At 47.7% G+C, this 19,250-nt stretch overlaps 1 long non-coding RNA gene across 1 annotated transcript; it reads left to right on the top strand.

Annotated features, from left to right (window-relative positions):
* The first annotated feature begins 1,602 nt into the window (after nucleotides 1-1,602).
* LOC115504570 lies at nucleotides 1,603-17,918 on the top strand. The gene is made up of 3 exons (XR_003965718.1): nucleotides 1,603-1,757; nucleotides 13,215-13,552; nucleotides 14,980-17,918. It is a non-coding gene; the product is annotated as an uncharacterized LOC115504570 (long non-coding RNA).
* The last annotated feature ends 1,332 nt before the right edge of the window (nucleotides 17,919-19,250 follow it).

Below are 19,250 nucleotides of genomic sequence, written 5' to 3' on the forward strand. Positions count from 1 at the left end.
CCGGTCAGAAAATGTTATCACTGTGATTCATGCAGGGCGGGAGAGCTAGCAGGATGCTCAGCTTTGGGTCGAAGGGCAGAGAGTCCAGCTGGAGGAAACAAGTGTTCTTGTTGCAGTTAGTCGGGGCTCAGTCTCATTCGACAATTGAACAAATGTTCACTGAGTGCTAACTCTGTGCCAGGAGCTGTGCTAAGTAAGGGCTTTGCGCACATAATCGCCTTTCAAATGTGGAGGAAGGAATGTGTGGGAAATTGGTACAATGGAAAACTATGTTGCAGTGTAAATGCACCAGAGCTGCCAGTTACAAGCGTCAATGGCTGAATTTAAGGACATAATATTCAGTGAAAGAAGGGATGTAACACTTTTATAAAGTCCAAACCAAGCAAAACGGATGTTAAGAGATACATATATATGATAAAACACTCTACAGAAAAATAAAGGAATGGCGGGGGGAGGGAGGGAGACAGGAATCACCACACTTGTGACCTTTAGAGAGTGGAGAGGATACAACACTGGAAGGGAAGGGTTACTTAGGCCCTTCAATAATTTCTCAAGTTGGGGTGGTTCACCTGTGTTTCATTATTACACATACCGAAGACATTCGTTACATATATTTTATACTGGCCTTCTAAAACATTTTCTAGGTAAGTAGTGTGTTTGTATGAGAGAAAGCACAAGCAGGGGTTGGGCGGAGAGAAGGGGGACACAGAATCCGAGGAAGGCTCCAGGCTCCGAGCCGTCAGCACAGAGCCCACCGCCAGCTAAAACTCAGGAACTGCGAGATCACGAACCGCCGCCCAGTCCCACCGGTGCGCGGCCTAGCCAGGGCGGGAGTCGGGACCCGCGGCGGCGCCGGGAGCGGGGCTCGGTGCGCTCGGCGAAGCAGCCAGGGTTGGGGGGCGGGGGCCAGGCGGCGCGCGGCGCCCGAGCCTGGCGCTCCTCTGCCAGCCCGGCCCCGCGCGGTCCCCGGCGGGCGGCCCCGATGGAAGTGACGCGGCGAGGGCGGGGCTCCGGCCCGGCCCTGGAGCAGCAGCCGCCGCAGACGCCGCCGCCGCAGACGCCGCTCAGCCGCCGTAGCAGCCGCAACCGCCGACGCCGCTCAGCCGCCGTAGCAGCCGCAACCGCCGACGCCGCTCAGCCACCGCAGCAGCCGCAGTAGCAGCCTCAGCCGGCGCAGCCGCCCCCGCCGCTCAGGCGCCGCAGCAGCTGCAGTAGTAGCCGCAGCCGCCGCAGTCGTCGCCGCAGCCGCCGCTCAGCCCCCGCAGCAGCTGAAGTAGCAGCCGCAGCCAGCGCAGCCGCCGCCGCCGCCACAGAAGCCGCCGTAGCAGCCGCAGCCGCCGCCGCCGCTCAGCCCCCGCAGCAGCCGCAGCCGGCGCAGCAGCATCAGCCGCTCAGCCGCCGCACCCGCCGCAGTAGCAGCCGCAGCCGGCGCAGCTGCCGACGCCGTCGCTCAGCCGCCGCCGCAACAGCCGTAGCAGTCGCCGCCGCCGCAGTCGCAGCCGCACCGCAGCCGCAGTCGCAGCCGGCGCAGAAGCCGCAGCCAGCGCAGCCGCCACCGCAGCAGCCGCAGTAGCAACCACAGCCGGCGCAGCCAGAGCCGCCGCCGCCGCAGCAGCAGCCGCAGGAGGCGCACCAGCAGCCGCCGCCGCCGCCTCGGCCCGGAAGTGATGTAGCCGCGCCAGGCCCGAGCCCCGCGGGCCGCCGCTGCCGCTGCTCTTGAACCGCACGAAGCAGCTCGCCAAGCAGACCGTGGGCAGGTGAGTGAGCCGTGCCGGGCCGGCCGGGAGCGCGCGGGCCGGGGACCGGGGGTCGGGGTCGTGGCCCGGGCCGGGGCGGGCCCGCTGCCCCGCGGGGCCCCGCGCTCGGGCCCGGCCGCTCGCTCCGCGCCGTGTCCGCTTCGGGCCAGGGAGGAGGGCTGCGCCACGCCGCGGCCAGGCAGCCAGCTCGGGGCCGCCGCCCGAGCCCCCGGGAACAGCGGGGCGGGCCGGCCTCCCGGGACGCCCCCCGCGCGGGTCCCCGCCGCCCATTGTCCCGGCCCCGCTGAGCGTCGTCCTCTGGGGTCTGGACCCAAGCTTTCCCCGGGCCTCCCCGCCTCTCCCGGGGCTTCGCCTTGCGTGAAAACTCGGCTAACTGGTGTGCCCGAGGCCGGGCGGGCGCGGTGCTCTGGGGGGCGGCTTTCTCAGCCTTTCCGGGTCGCCCGGCCACTGCCGACCGACCGTCCACCTCCAAGTGCCTGAAGGCAGTAAATAAGGAAGGGGCGATCAGAGCCCATCGGAGCCGCTTAGGGAGACTCAGGACTTCCTTGGAGGGACTTTGGAGGGTGTGCCGTCTCCCAACCGTGGCCCCTGTGGACCGGACTGCTCAAGTTCTTGACCTGTAGTCCTTTGGAACCGGGAGGAAAGAATTGTGGAAAGGCCTTGGGCAAATGGAAAAACAAAAAGAGGCGGGGCTTTCCAAACAGCTTTTCTCACTTTGGATTGGGGAGCAAATCCTTGTCCAGGTTTCTCTGGTATGGCTTTAATGCTTGACAGGAAACGATCGATGATGAAATGACAGAAGAGACCGGAGTTTGTAGTGGTTTTGAGAGCCTCTGGAGGTTGATCATCGTGTGCTGTGTTTTCTGGGTTAAATCTTTCAAGGTCTTTCAGGGCGGTGAGCTGTCCTGTCCCCGCTGACTGTTTGTTCCGAGAAGGGGTATGAAAGTGTGACTTTTTCATCGCTTTTTCTTCTTCTTTGTTTTCAACAGTTGAGTAAAAGGGGGCATTTGGTTTGGCCAGAGCACGTGGGGACATTTCTTTTCTGTGTGTGTCTGAAAACACTTTTACTTCCCCTTGAGCTTTCTATATTTGCTTTTTACGCTTTCGTTCCCCCCCCCCCCCAACGTTTTGCTTAGTTTTGTTCAATTTCGTTGTTCAACTCCAAGCCTCAGGGGGCCAGGCTGTAGACCAGCTCAGGTCGTGATCTCCTGGTTCTTGAGTTCGAGCCCTGCGTTGGGCTCTGCACATACAATGCTAAGCCTGTTTGGGATTCTCTCTCTCTGCATTCCCCCCACTCACGCACTCTCACTCTCAAAATAAATTAATAAACCTACCCCCCCCCCCCCAAAAAAAAATTGCATTTGCAACAGCATCAAAAAATAAAATACTAATTACATTTACCTAAAAAAGAGATTCAAAACTTGTACACTAAATCTATAAAACATTATTGAAAGAAATTAAACAAGATTTAAATAAACAGACTCCTGGATTGGAAGACGATGTTGTTAAGATGGCAGCACTTCTCCAATTGATCTACAGATTCAATGAAATCTTTATCAAAACCACAGCTGGCTTCTTTGCAGAAACTGACAGGCTGATGCTAAAATTCATATGGGAATTTATGGAACTCAAAATAGCCAAAGCAGATCTTTAAAGAGAAGGACGAAGTTGGAGAACTCACCCTTCCTGACTTAAAAACTTATTAGGAAGCTACAGTAATCGAGATAGTGTGGTATTAGTGTAAGGAAAGACATATTGATTAATGGGATAGAATTGAAAATCTAGAAATGTACCATCTTATTTATAGCCAATTGATTTCAACAAAGGCATCAAGACAACCCAATGGGAGAAAGAACAGTCTTTTCAACAGTGTGGGGACAACTGGATATTGCATGCAAAAGAATGAAGTTGAACTTCTGCCTCACACCATAGGTAAAAACTAACTCAAAATGGATCAAAGACCTAAATGTTAAGTGCTAAAACTATTAAATTCTTAGAAGAAAGCATAGATGTAAATCTTTGTGGCCTTGACACCAAAAACACAGCAGAAGGAAAAAAACAGGTAATTGACATTATCAAAATTTAAAAATTTTGTGCTTTGGGGTGCCTGGCTGGCTCAAGTCAGTTAAGCATTTCTTGATTTCGGTTCAGGTCATGATCCCACAGTTCGTGAGATCAAGCCCCACGTCAGGCTCTATGCTGACAGCATGGAGCCTGCTTGGGATTCTCTCCCTCTGTCTCTGCTCCTGCCCCCACTCATGCACGCTCTCTCCCTCTCAAAATAAGTAAACATTAAAAAATGTTTGTGCTTTAAAGGACATAGTTGAAAAGTGAAAAGACAACCCATAGAATGGGAGATAATTTTTACAAATCATATTTCTGACAAGAAACTTGTACTAATATAGATACAGAACTCTTACAACTCAAAAACGCAAAATCAAATAACTCAATTTAAGAATGGGCAAAAGGGATGCCTGGGTGGCTCAGTCAGTTAAACGTCCAACTTTGGCTCAGGTCGTGATTTCACGGTTTGTGGGCTCAAGCCCCACATCTGTCTCTGTGCTAACAGCTCAAAGCCTGGACCCTGCTTTAGCTTCTGTGTCTGTCTCTATCTCTGCCTCTCTCTCTCTCTCTCTCTCTCTCTCTCTGACTCTCTCAAAAATAAATAAAACATTTTTTAAAAAATTGAAAAAGTGGGCAAAAAACTCAGTCTAAGAAGATACACCCATGGCCAATAAACATGTGAAAAGATGTCGACATTGTTAGTCATCAGGGAAATGCAAATCCAACCCTCAACAGGATACCACTTTACACTTACTAGAATGGCTAAAATAAAAAAGACAGATGATAACAAGCATTGGAGAGGATAGGAGAAATAGGAATGTGATACGCTGCTGGTAGAAATGTAAAAGGGTGCAGCCACTTAGGAAAACAGCCTGGAAGTTCCTCAAAAAGTTAAACATCCAGTAATTTCACTCACAAGTATATACCCCCAAAGAATCAAAAACAGGTGTTCAAACAAAAACTTGTACATGAATATTTGTAGCAGCATTATTCATCATAGAAAAAAAGGAAAAAAATGCAATGTCCAGCGAATGGATGAAGAAATGTGGTGTACTCATACAATGGAATAACTGGGAGTAAAAGAAGTGAAGTACCGATGTGTGCTACAGCATGGACGAACTGTGAGAACATGCTAAGTGGACAAAGCTCATCTTGAAAGACCACCTAATGTGTGTATCATTCCATGTATATGAAATGTCCAGAAGAGGTAAATCCGTGGAAAGAGAAAATAGATTAGTGGTTGCCTAGGGCTGTGGGCAGAAGTGGGATGGAGGAGGGGCAAGAGGGGTTGGGGGAGGTTGGGATGAAATAAGGAGTACTCCTAAGAGGATACAGAGTTTCTTGTTGGAGTGATGCAAATACCCTAAAATAGATTGTGGTGATAGTTGCTCAACTCTGCAAATATACTAAGAACTACATTTTAAATTGGTCAATTATATGGTATGTGAATTCTAGTTTCCATAAAGCTGTTGTAAAAATAACAGTGGTGAATCACTGATACCAGTGAAAATTAGAGTTGGCTAAGTAATTGTTAGTGTGGTTGTTGCACCTATAATAATTGAGAAAACTATGTTTTGGGAAAAAATAGATTCTTTGTTCAATGATTATCAACATTTTGACAATCTTACTTTGTCTCCTAGCACATATTTGAACACCTTTGATAATCTGGGACCATATAAATTCTTTTACATACATTCTTTTAGAATACATATTTAGCATTCTTTTCAGCTGTCCACAGATGAGTAGGAAAAACGCACTCTTCTTGTGACTCTCTCCTTTACTCTCACACAACTACCACACTCACAACACTTCTAACACTAGATGTGTTGTGTTCCCCTCCCTCCCCCTGGTACCAAGCAATTCTCCATGATACCAGCTGGGTATCTTACAATTCAATTCAATTCTGACCCTAACAGGAGTAGCACAGAACCCATAGGTTAAGGGCCCGGTCCCACGAGACTGCCCCCCACTTCAGATGCCATTTCCAAGTGGTAGGTCCTCAGATGACCCACAATTTCTGTTGACTTGGTTGCTAGTCAGAGGTTCCCATGACCACCACCACCCCCGTTTTGAATTCAGTTACTTGCTAGAACAGCTCGTAGGACTGAGAGAAACACTGATTTACATTGACAAAGATTATGTGTGATCGAGCATACAGAGGACTGTCCAGATGAAGAGATACATAGGGCAAGTTCTGGGAGGGTTCACTAACCCTGTTCACCAACGTGGAAGTTCTCCAAACCCTGTGCTATTGGATTTTTATGGAGACTTCATCACGTTGGCATGAACAACTATTGACTCGTTTTCATCCCTCTTTCCTCTGTGGAGAATGGTCGGAGGGGCAAGGCACAGAGAGAGGTAGTAGGGCTGAAAATCCCAAGCTTCTAATCACGGTCTTTCTAGTAACCAGCCCCCATCCAGGGGCCACCCATTAGCCCATCCAGAGTTTTCTCATTAGAACAAAAGGCACTGCTATCACCCAGGAAATTCCGGGGAATTTAGGAACTGTGTCAGGAACTGGGATCAAATCTCAAATATTGGAACAAAAGAAGCTCTTAGTGATCTGATCGGTTAGGAAATTACAAGGCTTTTGGGAGTTGTGTGCAGGAACTGGGGGCAGAGACCGATGAACGTATTTTCTATAATTTCATAACAATACTTCTAATGGATTATTACTCACTGAAGATGGGAATTGTCTTGTTTACATGCTGAATTCTGTTATGACTCAGAAATGCTTTCAGATGCAAGTAACAGGAAGCCCAACCACAGTGGTTTATACAAACACGAGGCTACTTTTTTCTTCATATGAGAAATCTGTGAGTAGGCAGCTGCTGACGTTGGTTCAGATGCTCAACAATGTCAAGGCAAATGTTTCTGGCATTCTCTTGGCCTTTCTCAACATTAGCACTCAAGACAGGAAGAAGGAGGAAGAAGACCAGGCAGCACCAACATCAGAAAAACAAAAGCTTAAAAAAGAAAAAAAAAAAAAAAAGCTTTCCTAGGAACCTCACCAACTTCCACTTACGTCTGGGTCACATGGCCTCCTCTGGCTGGAAAGTGGATGATAACAGGAGGGTCAGGGATGAGAAGGGGAGGCAGGACATCAACTGACAATATCTGCTAGGATTCCAAAGTCTATGACACGTTTTGGTATATAGCAGGAGGTGTCTCCACAGTCCTTTATAAGTATCTGTTGAATGCATATGATAGAATGTTTATTCACAAATACTCAGTCCTCCTCCCTTGGGAGGTTAAGACATCCATGCTGTGTGGAACCTTGGCGTCTGAACTTCCTTCAGCCAATGAAATGAACACAGAAGTGGCTTTAAAAGCCAGGTTCTCTTTTCTTTGCCCCTGTGATCATGGAAGCAGGTGTCAAAGTGGAGCCTCTATCCGCTCCAGTCCTTAAATGGATATGATGAGAAGAACACCCAGCTTACCCATGTTAGTTAAGGCACTGAGAATATTTAGTTGTTAATTGCAGCTTAACCTAACCCATCCTGACTGATACAATGTACGTACCCAGGCAAAGAAATCCACAACCAATCCCCAAATTAAAATTTTACAAACTCTATTTCCTGATCACATTAATAGCAAGACTGTGCCTAAATGAAGATAAATGATAGCCATCTGGAAGTTAAACAAAATAAAAAAATAGCTCCTCTGTCAAAGTGGAAATCAATACTGAAAAGACAGACTAGACATTTAAGATGATGAGACCACTGTATACAAATACATACGGGGATGGGACTAAAGTTATTCTTAGTAAAAATTCATCATCTAAAGCTGATACTGCTAACATAAATATGCTTAAACGTTGGAAGATTGAGAATAACTGGATGAAGAATTCAAACTAGGCTAGAAAATGAACAGCAAAATAAAAAGTGGAAGAAATTAATAAAGATATGAGCCTACATTAATCACAAAGCAAAAAGTCTGTGGAATTGATTAATCAAATCAAGGACCAGAACTTTGGAAGGATAAATCAAGCAGACAAGTCTCTGGGAAATAGGATTCCCCTCAAAGCAGGTAGAAAGAGATAGATACTCAACGTAAGGCATGAGAAACAGACAATATAAATTGGTACGCTGTTTCTGGTGGGCGGATTGACACAACTGTCAAAACGTAAAATGTGCGTACCTTGAAAATTTGATGAATACATAAGTGTTAGGTTGAACTGACTGAGGTTCTCAAATGTCGAAGTCTCATGGAGAAATACTACTTTTTTGTAAGAAGTTTGAAACCCCAGACTTGGCGAACAGGGGATAAATGGAACTCCCCTCTCCAGAAGCCTTCGGAGAGGGATGTGTCTCAGTCATTGACCTTGGCCCCATGATTCTATGAATCAGTCCTATACAAGGACATGGTCCTAGGTAGCCAACTTCCCCTCTTCTCCTTCTGGAAAATCGTCCTGGATTGTTCTGGGCTCTAACAGCCAAAACCATCCCCAGGCTCCCAGAGCATCCCCAGACTCAAGGGGTGTTCACAGTGATGCCTTCTCCACTCACCGAACTGTCTTTATCTGATGCCTCCAGGGAAGCTCCTTGAGTCCACTTGTCCCTTCTCATGCTGTGAAGCAGGGCCTTTTTGAACTCAGGTTCACATCCCCTCCTCCTCCATCATGTTGCCCTAGGCTTAAATCGGCGCTTCTGGCTGGAAGGCTGGGGCTCGTTCTGGGCTCTGGATCTCACTCTGCCTTTAGCATCGCCGTCTCCCACTGGAAGATTTCTTCATGCCCAGGATCCTAGAATGCAAAGTGCAGATGCGTCCAGGCTTCTGGCCTAGAGTAGACTCTGGCCATTGGGATTCGTGGCCAGAAATGAATGCCTGTTCATTCATTTATGCACGTTTACATTTATTGATGTACTCTAGTCACTCAAAAAAATATGCACTGGCACACCTAATTAGTGCTGGACACTTTTCTAGGCACTGACGATTCAGCAGTGAAAACAACAGAGGAAGATCCTTGGCCTCCTAGAGCTAAGATCCCAGTAAGGTGGATCAGCAGCAAACAAAATAAGTAGGTGAACTAAAGTGTGTGTCAGTAGGAAAGTCTACGGAGAAAAGAAGACAGAGATGGAGGCTGGGGAGTATGTAAGGGGTAGAGGCCGCATTGAATGATGACATTTGGATAAAGGTACGAGGCAGTGAACCCCGCAGGTTCCCAGGAGAGTTCTGTTCCAGTAGCGGGGATGGCAAGTGAAAAGCCCTAAGGAGGAAGCATGTGAAGAATATCTGAGGTAGGAGGTCAGGAGTGCTGGAGCTGAACAAGCAAAGGGTGAACGCGAAGAGGCGAGGTTAGAGGGAACAGTGGGGGTGGAGGCTGTGGTCAGAACCCTGGCTTTCCTCTAAGTGAGCTGGGAGCCACTGGAGGGTCCTCAGATGGAGAGGGACATGAAAGACCTCTTGCTGCTGTGCCGGAAGCAGACTGTAGTGAAGCTGGGATAAACACGGGTCAGTCCAGAGGCTTCTGTAATGATCTGGTGACAGGGGAGGGTGGTGTGCACCCGGGGGATGGCCCGGAGGTGACACCATGGGCAGTGAGAAGGGGGTGTGTGAAGAAAGGTGACTGGAGTGGCTCCAACACCAGCCTTTAACACGCAGAGCCTGCACCCCGTCTAGGAATCCCAACAGGGTGACATGGTCTCTGGTGACTCCTCTTCAGCCGCCTTCTTCCTCTCTGAGGACCTGCATGTGATCATGTCCGAAAGCTTGTTCCCCAGAACTCTGTGATTCTCCCTCCAGAGGGCTCTGTTCCTCGCTGTCGGATGAAAAATGCCTAGGATGAGAACACCAAGTGAGCATGGGCTCATCTGAATTCTGCCTCAGCCCCCTTGCTCTCTTCAGTGACAGGAAGAAAACACCATGTAAGCTGCTCAGTGAAAACACAGTATTTCATTAGGGCTGAGAGAGTTAGACAAGTAAACAATTAAATGTTCTACTATGATCAGTCTTTAGCCATTTAAGCGTCAGTTCAAGAAGGAATCATTAGAAAGGTCTAATAGAAATGGAAATAGAAGTAGGGTAGTTTTGTGTTACAGTTCAACCACGGCCTCGGCCTTGCAGATCTAAAGTCGGTTTGACCATGGCAGAGAAAGGCTGCCAGCCACAAGGGGACTTACACAGACAGGAAGGAGGTGGAAGACAGGCATGTCTACCAACTGGCTGGGGTGGAAGCAGGAACCTTTCAGCTCAGACGGTTTCATCCTGCACAACAGGAGCTTTTTCATTTTATTTTTAATGTCTGAGAAGCAACGTGAGAATTCTGCCTGGGAGGCAGGCAGGAGAGGCAGCTTACAAGAAGCTTCTGGATGTCTTGTGAGATGCTGGATTGTAGAATAAATATGTCTAATAAAATCCCCCTGGTTACCCAGCTTGGAGGATTTGGAAATACCATTAGACTGTTTCTGGAAGGAATTGCTTCACTGAAACTGGGAAAATACCTGCTCAGGACACCACAATCCCAGCAGAGGACTTTGGAATAAAGATACTGTTCATCACTGAGGTCTGAGTCTTTGCAGCCAAGACGCCGGCACGTCCTTCTGGGGCTATAGAGAGGCAAGCCCAGGTCACCTCTTCCTTGGATCCTCTCGATGTCTTGTTCCTCTCAAGGAGTTCCCGTCTCTTCTCCAGGATGTCCAGAATCCCAGGGGACTTCCAGAGTAGAGGGTGCTCCAGGGCCCAGGTTGCTCATTAGAGGAGTCCTGCACTGGGCAGAAATGGCCAGCCCCTAGTACTGCCATACTTCTCAGTCTTGGCCAAGGACCAACCCACAAAAAGTGTCACCTTGGTTCAAATCTAAGTACCTGGGAGGAGCTGCCAGATGGAGGCTGTCAGTGATTCATATTCTTGCCACGGCAGTTTGCTGCTTCTGAAGGGGAACTTGAGCGCTGTGTCTCTGGGTCTTCCACAAGCCCCCAAATCAAGCAGTAAATGTGAGAGAAGAGGCCAGGGAGGAAGAATTGCTTACCCTGGAGTAGGACCTTGGCCTGCCTCTAAAATGGGCCACACGGTTTAGATTTGGGACAAAAGCCTTTCGGTACAAAGTGTGATTTTGCCTACAGTATTCTTTCTCTTGAGAACCCATGGTGACATTTAGCAGATGAATGAGAAGCCAGAGGCCCTGGCTTCTGGCCAGACTCAGCGTGGCTACTCCGTTTGAGGTGAATCAAGTTCATTTTTCCCCCCATCGGCAAACTTTTAGTTCTAGTTTGGCTTCCCATGTGGCTTTCTCTACAGTAAAGATGGTGCTGGCCATTGGGCTTGAATGAACAATTGTATTTCTCATTGTAAATGAATGCTTTGAAATTACACCTTCCATGCCAGCCTTTACTTCGGTAAGTCCACCTCAGAAATGGGTCCAACGTCAGAGTCTGGACAGTATTTCAGCCCAATAAACTGAGAACCGTATTGTGAACAGAAAAAGCCAATGCCACCCTAGAAGGCTTTTGGGAACTTAAGAAGGCCACCTTCCTTAGAAATTCCCCTAACCCGTCAAGCTCTTCTTTGGACCTTCTGTATTACAAATGTTTGAGAAGGTTCTCTGGGTGGATGACAATCAACAGATCCTGTAAAGTGTAAAAGGCCCCATCATTCATCAACATCTGTGTTACCCTGAGGTCAGTGCAGAGGTCAGTGCAGTGAGTCCAGGGTACAGGCGGGTACACTGGGGGTAGAGAAAAAGAAAACTCTGGAAGGGGCACAGGTTCGCATGAAAATTATTTCTGTGCTGAGGTCCGAGACGGTTGTCATGTGTGGAAAGCCCCATCAGAAACATCGTGACCGTGAAGTTTTCGCACACGTGCAATAACCAGAAGAGCTGTTGATGATGAAGATTAACCAAAACGGCATCCTCATGTACAGCAAAAGCTATGATTCACCAGATATTTGGGACAACAGACCAAGTTGCAAATAGATTTGTGTTATCTTGGAAAAGGGGAGATTTAAAGAATTTGATAGCATTTCTAAAAGTTATTTTTTTTCATTTCAACATTTTCTTTCTTTCTTTCTTTTTTTCTTTCTTTCTTTCTTTCTTTGAGAGACAGATCGTGAGTAGAGGATAGGCAGAGAGAGAGGGAGACACAGAATCCAAAGCAGGCTTCAGGCTCTGGGCTGTCAGCACAGAGCCTGATGTGGGGCTCAAACCCATCCACATTGAGATCATGACCTGAGCCGAAGTCAGACGCCCAGCTGACAGCCACCCACGTGTCCTGATAGCATTTTTTTTTTTTTTTAATGAGGAGCGTTCCTTTGAAAATCCTGTTTCTAGCTTCTCTTCTAATCTAGGGCTTGAGCAGCATCTGTCTTCTTTAAATGGGGCCTAGGGCTTCATTCACAGGGGGCCACCCAGCCAGCTGCCCTTGTTTATATCCCCAGTCTGGCTGGTTCCTTCTGCATTTGTAACTCTCGGTTTCACAGAGAACAGAGCAGCAGGACTTCCCAGAGGACAGAAGTGGGTGTCTTCCTGTGTCTTCCCCGGGTCCTCACAGCCTAGGATAGATCACAGGTACTGACTTGTGGATGGCCAGCCTGGAGCCTCAGGTCAACAGGGTCCTTACACCCTTAGGGGGAGCAGAGCAGTGCTTGCAGTGCCATGACCCAAGCCAGGGGCCACACAAGGCCACGGGAGGTGGCACCTTCCTGAGGAGTAGAGTGACCCCACCAGCTTTGCAGAACGTTCCATCATCTTGCTAGGCATGAAGAGGCTGGCCACTGGTACGTGTGGCTCTGAGGCGGGGGAACGGATGAAGGTGCACGTGGGGTCGGCGTGTGGAGGCCCTTTCCCTGGGTGGTCTCGGGTGAGTGGTGTGCGTGCCGAGGGAGAGGGGCTTTGTATCTGCTGGCATCGGAGCAAGTACGTACATCATGTCTGTGTGACTGTGACAGATGAGGAGCCTATGTCTTGAACAGAGGGCATGAATAAATGTGCTTAATGGTTATCATCACACAGCTCTTTTATCGGCATATTGTTTGTTTAATTGATAGCAGTTCTCCCTCCTCCAGGATAATTCATTCGGGTTTAACATTGAGAACAGAACTCAACCGTCCATCCTCACTTCACAGGGTGTTTGAGACTGATCTCCTGGTCCTGGTTTGCCTGTCTGGTTAGCTGGTTAGCTAGCTAGCTGAGCGGTCATACTTTTAAGTATCCCGAGTGGGTTTCCTGTCTTTTCTGAGCCACATCTTTGGCTTGTTGTGTGACGTCCCCAAATCCCTGTTCTCTGTGTCAGCTCATTGCTGCAGAATTCTTTCTTCCCTTCTTTCTTTTTTTCAATTTTAATGAGTTTAAGTTATTTCAGAATGTATGAGATTATTCTCTCCCTTGTGTTGGCTATTTGAGGGGATGCAAGTAAACTGAACATTTATCAGTCCTCTCTTCTCTTAATTGAACAGGGGCTGACTGCTGCGAGGCTTGGTATTCTGCCCAAAGATGTCCCTGGACATCCACAGCTGGGCTTCTGTCAGCTCTGGAAACAACAAGGACAGGCCAGGGCGAAGGTGCTTCGGCATTTAGAGCTGGAGCCTCTCGGCGCGTGAACAAAGCCTGTTTGAGGCACCCCGTTTGAAGCCCTACTGAATCCATGATGGCCGAGTCCTACCTTAATTGGCAACCATCTGCCTCCTACAGCAGTTCACGGGGAGCTCATGCCAGCATTTAGGCAGCTTCCTATTTTGCAAATGATTTGTGATTCATAATGAACAAAAGATTGCTCTTCAGGTGACCTGTCAGGGTAAGCCTGATTCGGGGATGGGGTCCATAGGAACCTGTCCTCCATGTTCTGAGGGGTCGTAGAGATCGGAGGGGCCACAGTAGTGCAGGGGTGGTACAGCTCAGGCTTGCTGCTAGCTTATATAATGCCTTTGAGTGGATTTGCAAGATGTGCCCCCTCTGGGTAGACACAACCCCATGGCCACACAGCTTGGCAATGGGAGGGCTCCTTCTTGGAGGAAAATGTGTCTCTTTCCCCTGGCACATTCAGCCCTGAACCAGGGAATGTGCTTTGGTAAGGAAAGCGTAGACTGTACTTAAGGCCCCACTTGACCCCTGGTGCTTTAGGGGTGCTTTAGTGCAGAGCCAGGTGCTTTAGTGCAGAGCCCTGAAGCAGATGCCCCTCCTTCTCTAGTGGCAACTGGGTGAGCCTTTCCAGTGCTGGTTCTTTCCACCTTGAGAGTGTTAAAGACAAGACAGCATACCCAAACTGGAGTCGCTTATGCTAAGTCCCACTCCACCAAACTAAGGCTTAACGTAATTACAGTTTTGGCTCTCCCAGAAAGGGAACCTTAAACCGTTGACTAGCCTGATCATCATGAGTCAGGTCATCTGCATGATAAGCCCCTTACATCCCCTAAAGGAAAGGAACCTTGCAGTAACCAACCCACCTTTTTTTTACTTCCTTCTTCCTGCTCCCTCCTGCCTATAGACCTGAGCTCTTTTTCGGACGCTCAACCGACTGAGCCGCCCAGGTGCCCCATAAGTAGCCACTGTTTTCAGTTTGGTGAATACCTGTGCAGTCATTAAAAGACAGTCTTTTCAAATATTAAGAATATTTTTAGTTAACTTAAACCAAAACTATCAATATAGTACATTTCGCAAAAGGCCATTTTGTGATACGGTACACACGCATAGTGACTTGGTTTCTTTCAAGTACTGTCTCCTCTGTGGCTTAAGAATCCTGTATTGCTTTGAAAGGTCTTTGGCCAGGTCAGTCCTCTTCCCAGGTGACAGTATTAATGGTGTTGTACGTGGGTAAAGTGTCAGTCACAGCATTTAGAAGATGATGCCCACACCCATCCGTTTCCGGTCCAGGTGGGTTAATAAGAGACACAGCAGTGGCCGTGGCTTGGGAAATCCCATCTGTGTTTCTGGGTGTGGATCCAAGGGTAGTTTTAAGACATGGTGGTACTTTTCTTAAAGACAGTGCTTTCCTTCCTGCTGAGTCTGGAGGCTTCATGTCATGAGCAGGGAGCTTGGGCGGTGGAAAAGCTAATTGAGGTTCAGTTTTTAGAAATTTTACCAAAAGTCCTGGAAAAGAGTTACCGGGCGTGGATTGGTGATTCGGTTTCACAGGTGTGTTGGGGGCACCTTTGGGTCCAAACCACCCAGTCATCCACCCGGTGACACCACCTTGTTCCTCATTTCTTCCTCTTTGATACCCAGGCTGCATCCCATCAGCCATCAAGCTTCACGACGTCCGTGTTCCTGTGCTTGAACATATCCAGTTAAGAGTTTCCTTATCAGGATTCTGTCCACCTCTCGGCGTCAGTGAGTTCATTAATTGCTTCTGCGCATCATCCGGTATTTCCTGTTGGACCTCATTTTGTGTTTTGAATTCTTCAGTTTGGTCTTCCTTCGGATCCAAGACAGCATCCGCTTCGGTTAACTGTCCCTGCAATGACATCAGTTTTCCTTGTAGGGTGTCCGCTTTTTCCATCCATTGGGCTGCTTCCAGCTTTAGCTTAGCTAGTGCTCCAGCGTGCTGCTTTTTTCTTGTTCCTGGGAGGCAGAAAGCCAGAATACGCTTTCATCTTTTTGCCTGGTGACCACGTGTAATTGCTCCTGCGGTGACGCTGTCTGCGGACTGGCTCGATGGCTCGCATTGTCCATTGCGTTGGAAGACACAACTAGCTTCTCCTCCAATACCATGGTCTTCTTTCTTAGTTTAGCCGCTCCGTGTTCTGCGGCCAAAGCACCGCGCTGACGAGAATCTTCGGATCCCAAAGCGTGGCGCTGTGATCTCTCCAGCTCCTGCTTTAGGTGTCATTCTTTTTCACGTGGATGTTGGATCTCATTCTGGAGGGCACAGGTTTCCATTTCTTTGTTCCGGGGCCCACATGACTTCATCTCTCCTCCCGCTGGCACATGGCTGTCTTGTCCTGAATTGATGTAACTGCATTTACAAGCTGATGTAATTCCCCGGTCTTGCCCTGTTCTTTGTCTTTCAGTAGCCCTTTCGAAGCAAGCACCTTCTCTTTCGTTGGAGCACGCTAGGATTCTTCCTCTCTCTGCACCATTAAAAGCTGCGTATTTGTCTCTGGTAGTGCTTGATTTTGTGTCTCCCGTTCTCTAGACGTTTCCACTCTTGTTTCATTGTCCTGTTTTAGTTTACACACGTCCATTTCAAAATTTGATAGTCTCTCCTTCAGATTTGTTACTGCCTGCCTCCAAAGTTCCTTTTCACCCACTTCGCCGGTGAAGTTCTCGTTCAGGGGAAGCAATTCATCACGTTTTCTGCTTTGGGAAAACAGGAGCTGTTTTTCCTGAAGTAAGTTTGGTAAAACATCTCGCTTCTCCTTGAGCTGCTTGATCTCCGAATCGGGGTGTTCGTGGTGTTTTCTTTCCAGTTCTGAAGGGGCAGCAGTCGAAGCAGACAGTCTCTGGTTATCGTCCTGGAGGGTTCTCATTGTGGCATCTTTCTTCCTGCATTGACTTTCTGAGCTCCTCTACCTCTTAATGGAGCAATCGAGAAGACTCACTCGGATACACCAGACTTAATTGCCTTAAGAGAGCCTGCTGACTCGGATGATTCGGTGGAGGGCTGGAACGAAATGATGGCGAATTTCCCTAAAAGCAGATCCTTGCCATTGCAAAGCTCCGCGGTGCTAAGCTGAATTTGTGTCAGTCCTGTCTCTGAATTTTTTTAGTTTGATTTCGTTTCCTTCGTGACTCTGGACCAGGCCAATACAGGTCATCTGTAGTTTAGGATTATTGTCACGGTGAGTTTGGCAAAATTGCCAATAAAGCCTGACATTCCTGCCTTAATGCATCCACTCCAGTGTCTTTTTCTTGGATACCGTGTGACAAATTCTGAATCGTTTCTCTAGACACGTCCTGGTCGCTAGACTCGATTCTAGTGAATATTTTCATCTTACAGCTTCATGAGATATGCTTCTTTGGCAACAATTCTATCTGTCATTTTGTGATACTCTCTGTTCAGATTGCTGTTTTCCCTAGTTCTCCTGTAAGGCAGCTAATACTTGTTCTCTTTCCAAAGCATACCTTGCAATTGCCGGTGAAGGTATTCCACATTCTAGTTGTAGGAAGCCACAGACGTCCTGCTGGGGCGGTCCTCTATCTCCAAATCTTTTTGCCGGATAATCTGAGTTAGTTTACCAGTCTCATCTTTGGATAGGTGATCAATCTGTTCAGTTAATCAGATGTTCTTTTCAGTGAGGAGTTTAATCTCCAGTTCTTTTTTTTTTTATGTTTTTTTTTTTTATTTTTAATCTCCAATTCTTGTCCTTTTGTTCCTTTTACTTAATCTTTCAGTTTCAGCTTTAGATAAATCATGCTTTTCACTTCCGTTTTTCTACAGGAAGATGCTGAATCGTTGTTACTTGGAAAACATCAGAATGTTTTGTAGGAATGTGCTGGGTTTTTTAAGGATCTGGGTTTTCATTTCCTCTATTGTGTTCTGCAAAATCTTAATCTCCTCATCTTTCGCTGAAAGGAGCTGAGCGTGTTTAATGGTCATTTGCTCATGCTGGTGTGTGAGATCCTCTACCCTCCGTTTCTGGTCTTGTAAAAAACGAAGCCATTGTAGCTTACCCTGGCGTTGATCCTCAATGATCTTTTGTTCTTGTTTGATTTCGTCTTCCAGACGAACTCTTTCTACATTCAGCTGATACACCTCGCATTCTAGTTCTGTGATACGGTCTTGCGTTTGCGGGTCGACCACAGGTACAGTTTGGCTGTCTTCTCTCAGACACTCCAGTTCGTCTTGCAGAAATTCATTCTCTTCTCTCGTGGTTGCAAGACGAATGTCTTGCTCCTCCACGGTTTGCTGTAAAATTTCATTTTCTCTTAAGACTTGGACGTACTTCTCTAATAGCTCCTGGAGCTCTGGCCTTCTTTCAAGTTTTTCGATACAGATTTCTTTCTCTTTAATAAGTTGTGTCAATCGCTTATGCTCCTCCAGAGCAGAGGAGAGCATGTCCTTAGTTTCTCTATGGTCGGCATCCATCTGCTCCACACTCTTTTTGAGTTGTAGTATTTCATCATCTTTGTCTTGACTGAGTTGAATTAAACACTCCTGCTCTAACTGGGAGGAGGATTTAGACAAGTTATACGTGTTGGTCAGTTCTTTAATAGCTTGCTCATACCTGGCTGTTTCCTCCAACAGCTTCTTTTCAGCCCGGCACAATTTTACGATTAAGTGTCCTTTTTCTATTTTTAAGGCCTGCGTAATAGATTTTGTTTCCAGAGAATTCTTACGGTTACAGACAGTAGTTTCTTCCAGCCGACGTCTTACGTCTTCAAGCTCCAAAACCAACTTTCCATTTTCCACCTTGAGATTGCAAGCAACTTTCTTTAAATGGCCATTCAGCTCTTCCATTTCTGAAAGGCTTTGCTGCAACTTTCTAACCGTCGTTTCCCTCTCTTGAAGTGAGTCCTCTTCAACAGTATTGTCAGAGTCTTGATTAAGAGACTGTGCTGGCTCCTTCTCAGCTCTAGCAGATTCCTCCTTGTCTTGTTTAATATGTTCCTTAAGTTCAACGTTCTCCGTCGGGACGTTTAAATTATGTGTTTGCGACGGATCTGACCGATGCAAATCATTAACAGCCAGTTGACTTTGAGGTGATTCTTCGTTTTGCGCATCTAACTCTTTAGCTCTGTCCATTTGCTCATCTTCAAATGGACAAGCTCTCTTTTCATCATTGAGATCGTGTTCCACTTTGCCGTTGATGCCGTTGCCTTCGTTTTGTTGTTCTGATAGCTGACCTTTCATCAAAACCCTGGGCTGTGTGGTTTGTTTCTGTCCATCGAACTCCCCCAGCTCTGCTGTTGGGAGTTCCTTCTCGGTCCTGCCCTGAGTGGATTTTTGTCCGTCGGCCTCCAAGTCACATCTTAAACGCTCTCCTTCTGAATCCAAATTCACACCTCCTGGAGCCGTACGTTCAATGACTTCCTGCTCATGGCTCACTTTCCAAAGTGCCAGTTGAAGTGCTTCCCGTCCTTGACCTAATGAGTTTCCTTGTTCTAAAACGTAGACTCGCTCTTCAAGTTTCAGATCGCCTCCAATGAGGTTGTCACCCTGGGTTAAGCTACACCGTGGCGTCATCTCCTTTTTCGCATCGGACAGCACTTGCCGCAGTCCAGACACTTCTTCCACCGCTGTACTCTCGGAAAGAACTCTTTCCTTTTCCGTCACTGTATCACTTTGCCTCAAAACGGAAGGCTGCGATTCACATTCTTCAGTCCTTCCTTTCTTTTCCTCATGTATCCGGTCCCCTTCTCTCCTTGAAGCGTCTGTCTCACTTTCTACCGAAGATAATTTGCTATTGATGTATTTGACGGTGTCCTCAAGTTCTTCAGTTTTCCTGGTAGACTCCACTTTTTCAGTCTGTAGCACTTGAATGGTGTTTTGCATATCCTCAATGACAGACTCATCAGCTGCTCTGAGTCCAGAGTCGTCCTTCTCTAACAGATTT

Source organism: Lynx canadensis, chromosome E3, assembly GCF_007474595.2.
Source record: "Lynx canadensis isolate LIC74 chromosome E3, mLynCan4.pri.v2, whole genome shotgun sequence".
Classification (NCBI taxonomy): Eukaryota; Metazoa; Chordata; class Mammalia; order Carnivora; family Felidae; genus Lynx; species Lynx canadensis.